Source organism: Castor canadensis, chromosome 14, assembly GCF_047511655.1.
Source record: "Castor canadensis chromosome 14, mCasCan1.hap1v2, whole genome shotgun sequence".
NCBI classification, from domain to species: domain Eukaryota; kingdom Metazoa; phylum Chordata; class Mammalia; order Rodentia; family Castoridae; genus Castor; species Castor canadensis.
The window spans coordinates 34,143,109-34,149,581 of NC_133399.1; the positions used below are offsets into that span (position 1 = coordinate 34,143,109).

Here is a 6,473-nt window from a genome sequence, read left to right on the forward strand (position 1 = left end):
TTAATAAATAGTGTCCCATAGGGATGCATAGGGATGCTTCAGCTGGTGATGGACAGCATAGATGGAAGGGGTCCCAGGCAATTATATTGAGTTGAATGTTTTTATCATCTAGTGCCACCATTGCTGCTGTACCTCCTTGTGAGATGCATTCCCCATGGATCTGTGATGATGGTGGTGTAAGCAAAGCAACTGCACTGCATCTCCTATCAAAGTTTAGCAAACATGCTATGTACAGTCGTACACAATGCTTGAAAATGATTATAAATGAATATGTTATCTGTTCATGTATTTCCTATATTAGACTTTTTGTTGCTATTTTAGGGTATACTCTTCCCACTTACATTTTAAAATTTTACCATGCAGCAGTATGCTATGTTGGCCTCATCCTCCTTGATCTCATTTTCTCTCTCTCTCTCTCTCTCTCTCTCTCTCTCCTGTCTCTCTGTCTTTCTCCCTCTTTCTTTTCTCTCTTTTTTTGCAACAATGGGGTTGAGACCTAGGGCCTCATGAATGCTTGGAAGTACTCTACCACTGAGCTATGCTACCGGTCCTTACCACATCTCTTGATTATATCAAAAGCTGCGTGCAGTGAATGAACAACTCCATCTATGTTTATGTAAATACACTCTTTGATGTTCCCACAGTGACAAAATCATGTGATGATGCATTTCTCAGAATCTATCTTTGTTATTAAGCAATGCATGACTACTTGTTGAGCATTAAATGAATTGTAGACTTAGGCAAATGAATTTGGAAGTGCTAGACAAATCTAGTTGGGAAGACAGTGTTACTCATAGTCAGAAGTTTCATAGTATTTGGAGCAATATCTACAAGACCATGAAGAAGTTTCTTTTTGGACTTGCAGAATTCTAAATTGAAAGTGGCTTTCATTCAATGCATGCAATTCAAGATGTCTAGATTCAATCCACAGGAAATTCCCCAGTGTCGGGAAGATGAGGTGCTCTTTCTGTTGATGAGCTTCTTCAGGGCCCCCTTCATGTCTCTGTTCCTCAGACTGTAGACAAAGGGGTTCAGCATGGGGGTGACTGCTGTGTACATTGTGCAGATGCTTTATTTTCACAGCTATGTGGACAGAGGAAGGACAGAGCTAGACCCCAGGGGTGGTCCCATAGAAGTGGGCTACCAGACAGGTGAGAGCTACAAGTAGAAAATGCGGTCTTCCTGCCACCTGCCGAAGGGAACTTCATCATGGCCACAATGATGCAAGTAAAGGAGGCCAGGATGCAGACAAAGGGTGTGGGTATTACCATCCCTGCCCTCATGAGCACAGTGATCTTGCTCACTTATGTGTCAGTGCATGATAGCTGGAGAAGAGGGAAGAGATCACAGAAGTAGTGGGGTAGCTCACCGTTTTGACAGAAAACCAGACATACATAAGTATGTGGGTGAGGGAGTTGAAGCAGAAAAACAACCAGGAGCCACCAGCCAGCAGTCCACAGAGGCATGGATTCACGATGGTGGTATAGTGGAAGTGGTGACAAAATGGCCACAAACTGGTCATAAGCCATCATGGCTATTAAGATACTGTCCATGAAAAGGGACATCTGGTTCAGACAGCAAGGGTAAGAGATGGATTTTCATCCTGGTTTGGATGTTCACCACCATCTTGGGGACAGTGTTTGTGGTCTGGCAGAAATTCAACAGAAAGAAGTTTGTCAAGAAAAAACACCGGAGTGTGGTGGTGGGAGTCAGCTGTGTCATCCAGGGAAGAGTCGTAGCATCTTATAAATCAAATACCTGCACAGAACAGACCCTTGATTCAGCATATGAGAGAAAATATGTGAGTTGTGTCTTCGTGAGAATGACTGAGGTCACTCATCACGGTCACTTGTTCTCTGAATTTTCTAGAAATTGACACAATGCTTTACTTTATGGCTGAATAAAACTCCATTGTGCATAAAAATAGAAAATTAACAGTAAAACTGAATTATTTATATAAGCACAGAATTCTTAAAACTATCCTACATAGACATCTATGGAATCTGTGCAAGAGGAACACCTTTAAACAATTTTGAAATTTCAGCCTCTTCTCCATAATGACGGTATACAACAGTTACATCACCTCCAAAAGCCCCTTAGTCTTCCTCTTTGTATCACAAGAAAGGGGTTTTTGTCTCTGCTGTTTACCAATTTTCCCCAATGCCTAGAATAATGGCTGGAATAAAGTGTGCACTTGATGAAGACTAACAATAAAAGTTGATATGCCAGTGCTATCAGAACGAATCTCTGCTGAAGTTTTGGTCTCTATTTCTTAAAACAGAATAAGACAGGGATTGTTCAGCTGACTGAATCCTCAGCATTTTTCTTGGTGGCAGCACCATTTCTGGTCCACAGCTGAGGGAAGGCTTTCAACTCAAGCTTGGAATTGATATGAGTTTTCTCACATTTCTTGAATGTCCCAGTTGGTCATAATTTCTGGCAATTCCCACTCTTACTCAATGAGTCTTGTTACCACTTGTTTGCCCATGGTGAGAAAATGGAGGGAATGTATCTGGAGGGAAAACTGAACATGAAAGTCCACGTGGCTCTTGGTTACTGTAAAATGGCTTGACCAGACATTTGAATCCTCCATGGTAAACACTAATATTCTTAAATTCTATGTTGTACTCTTTAGCATATCTACCAGAAAGTAGATCTTCTTCATCTTCCCAAAATATATTCATCTTAAGGAGAATGAAAGCAAGACCCAGTCTGGAGATCTGCTTGTTCACCTGAGAAACTTGAGTTCATTTCCCTTGGAATAAAAGTAATGAAAGGAAATTAATTAGGTACGTGATTACTCAAAGCTGTTCTGGATGAATATTTTTAGAGGCTGGAAGTGTGGTATCATGAAATAGCATTTCCTTAGCATGCACAAGGCCTTGCATTCTTCCCCTAGCTTCATTAAAAAAAACCCAGAAGCTAGTTGTGGTGAGGCATGCAAGCTACTCAGGAAGTGGAGTCAGGAGGATCCCAATTTGAAGCTGCTCTGGATAAAAGTTGCAAGACCCTTTCTGAAAAACAAAAAGAAACAAAACAAAGGAGTTGGGGGTTAAAGGTGAAATAATGGTGCAATTTCCTACCATGCACAAGGACCTGGGTCAATTCCCAAGTACCAGCAAGAAAGATTCTCGTCCTTTCCATGTCCCTACTCATTCTGTTTTGGTTGTAAATCACCAAATGAGTCCTCTTATTCCACAATAGGCATAAATGTAATTGATTGCCTACATGAGGAATTTAGAATGATATAAAGAGAATTCAATGAAACACAGTAAGGTGGCACAAAACATGCAATGCATAAATAATATTTTTGTAAAACATTGTGTTATTACTAATTTGCATTCCATAGGCACATCTGGTAATTAAGACATGTCTCACGTTCCTTCTGTTTTAGAGATGTGTTGGTCACTAGATTAGAAGATATGTAAAAAATGAGATGATGAATCCTGACCCTTTCAATGTATGGTTTCAGTATCTTTTCTTCTTCCTGGGCTGGCCCCAAGTTTTTCTCTATCACAACCCATCTAACATTCATAACAAAAAAGGCTGGGACAATACATTTCATTCACAGGCTCCCTGTCTTCAGTCCTCATGTGTCAGGTTAACTTCCTGGTTCTTAGAAGAAAGGTCCAAGTTCGAGGGTGGTTTCTAGAGCCCACCTGGACCTGCTATTCCCCTTGGCCTTTGCTGTAATAGGATTTCTCATTTCTGACATACATTCTTCTCTAGCATTTTTTTCATGCTGTTTTCTTAGTATGAGATTGTCTTTCTCTTGTTTTTCCGTGGACATCCTTATTCTTACATTTTGGATCACTTATGCCAGGAAGCTCATGCAAGCCTTTTCTTTCAGACTCTGTCAGATGTTTCGGTTGTACCCTATATTTCCCTCATGGTTCATATTACATTTATTTCAAGTACATGTTTCAAAACCTCCATTGTGCTTAACAAGAGTCTCCAGACTGCAGAGATCTTGTCTTTCTTAGTCACGGCTTTGACCAGCACTTAATATCAAGTGCATCATATGAATTGGATAGAGTAATCTGCTTCATAAGGCATTTTAGCCAGTGATGGACTGATCTATGATCTATGGTCCATAAGCTTATGATGGAGGTGAAAAAATCCCTATCGAGTAGTGGTGCAACTTCTGGTGGTGTTATTTTTAAACAACCCTACTGCATTGTTAGTTGTGTCATAGGGTAGCACATATGTTATGTATGGTATATTATACTTGATTTGGATAATACATGAATATGTTACTAGTTTAGGCATTTAGTGTTCCAAAATTTATTATTTTTCATTAGTTTGACAAAATAATTGTTTTCATTTTGACATTCTCATACTGCAAACTATGCATTTCAGTCATCACTGCACCATCATACTCTTTTGTCCCCTCACTCCTCCACCTGCCCTTTCCTCTACAGCTCACACTCTTCTGCTTTCATGTGTTTTCTTTTTAAATTTAGATTAAACATATGAAAGAGAGTTTGTAGTATTTGCCTCTGTGAGTCTGGCTTGTTTCACTTAACATGATGATCTCAAGTTTTATCCATTTTCCTGCAAATGAATTACTTTGTTCTTTTTTGTATCTGAAAAATACTCCATTATATATAAGCATCACATTTTCTTCATCCATTCATCTGTTGTTCTGTTACAAAAAACATGCTTGCTCAGGTATCTATTGAATAATGATTTTGTTTCTTTTGGGTATATTCTCATTGCTATTTTAGTATACCTTTTCTACCTTCATATAAAAACACTTTACTTTAGAATGGTATACTGTGTCATAATGGAAGCAGTCTCTATTATTTCATGTTTGCTCCTCCCCACTCCCTCTCTGACTGCAGTGATGCAACTGGATCTCTGGGCCTTGTACATGCTAGGCAAGTGCTCTACCTCTGAGCTCCAAGCACAACTCTTACTGTTTTGCTAGATTATATCAAGAGGCCATGCCCAGGAACTGACCTACACCCCATGTTTTTATGTAAATACACACTAAGATGTTCTCATAATTGTAAACTCATCTAATGATGCTTTTCTCACTATCTATCTTTGTTGTTAAGCAATGCATGATTACTTATTTAGTACTATATTCATTATGGAAATGGGAAGATCCATATGGAAGGGTTAGACTAATCTTCCTGGGAACACAGAGTAACACATAATCAGAAAGTTCCTAGTATTGCAGGTTACAATGCCATAAGCAAGTTTCCTTTTGAATTTGTACAGTTCGGAATTCAAAGCAGTTACTCCTTCAATTCTGCCATTCCAGACTTCATCCCAAGACCCCAGATGTTTAGGTTCTACTCCCTCTAAATTCCCCAGTGTCCTCATAGTCAGGAAGAGGAGGTAATGGTCCTGTTGATGTCCTTCTTCAGGGTTCCCATCAGGTCTCTGTTTCCAGGCTTTAGACAATGAAGTTCAGCATGGGAAGTGTGTAGTATGGCTTATTGCAGAAACATTTTCCTTCACAACAGTGCAGGCAGAAGAGGGACACACAAAATCTGAATGGTGGCACCACCAAAGAGGGCTACCATGAATAAATGGGTGTTGCAGATAGGAAAGGCTTTTCCAGCCACTGACAGAGGGGACTTTCATGATGGCCTCAGTGGTGTGAGCATAGGAAGAAAATATTCATGGGTCACCAGCCAGCAGTCCACAGAAGTGTGGGATCATGATGATGATTTAGTGTAAAGAATGACAAATTCCCACAAACTGTTAATACGTCTTATGGCTACTAAGACATTTTCTGATACCAAAGAAATGGGAAATGTACATCTGGGTCAGACAGCAAGGGTAAGATGAACTTTGTCCTGATTTGGATGATCACCAGAATCTTGGGGACAGGGTTGTTGTCCAGGCAGAAATCAGCCAAGGAGTGGTTGACCAGGAAAAATTGCCTAGGGATGTGGAGGTAAGAGTCTGTGCTAATGGCCAGGATGATTAATAAGTTCCCCATGTCTGTGATCACATACATGCAGAGAAACAGAGAAAAGAGGAGAGTCCATGCTCTGGCTTTTCTGACAGTCCCAGTGGATGAATTCAGATGTGCTCATTTGGTTCTTGTGGTTCTATATGTATGATTCCTCTGGAAGTATAAAAATGGAAAGTTACATTTTCAAGGCTTAGTGTCAGACAATCCCTGAATATTTCCATTTTATACAAAGATTGATGGAATGGATCATGTATGGAACCTTGTATAAAGAACTACTTAAGGGTAAGTGAGAGTGGCTCATACCTGAAATCGTGGTTGCTGAGGAGACAGAGATCAGGAGGATTGCAGTTCAGAACCAGCCCCTGGCAAATAGTTCTCACTATCTTATCTTGAGAAAGCCCATCACAAGAAAGGGTTGGTGGAGTGGCTCAAGGTGTAGGCCCTTAGTTCAAACCATAGTACTTCAATAGAGAAGAAAAAACCTAGAATGAATCAATCTAGAATGAAGTGATATCCAAGGAGTATTGTGAGCAAATAAGTT

The 6,473-nt window shown here is 40.0% G+C and overlaps 1 pseudogene; it reads right to left on the reverse strand.

The window, feature by feature from the left end:
• Nucleotides 1–891: 891 nt before the first annotated feature.
• On the reverse strand, nt 892–6,039 carry LOC141416235 (olfactory receptor 1M1-like; annotated as a pseudogene).
• Between the last annotated feature and the right edge of the window lie 434 nt (nt 6,040–6,473).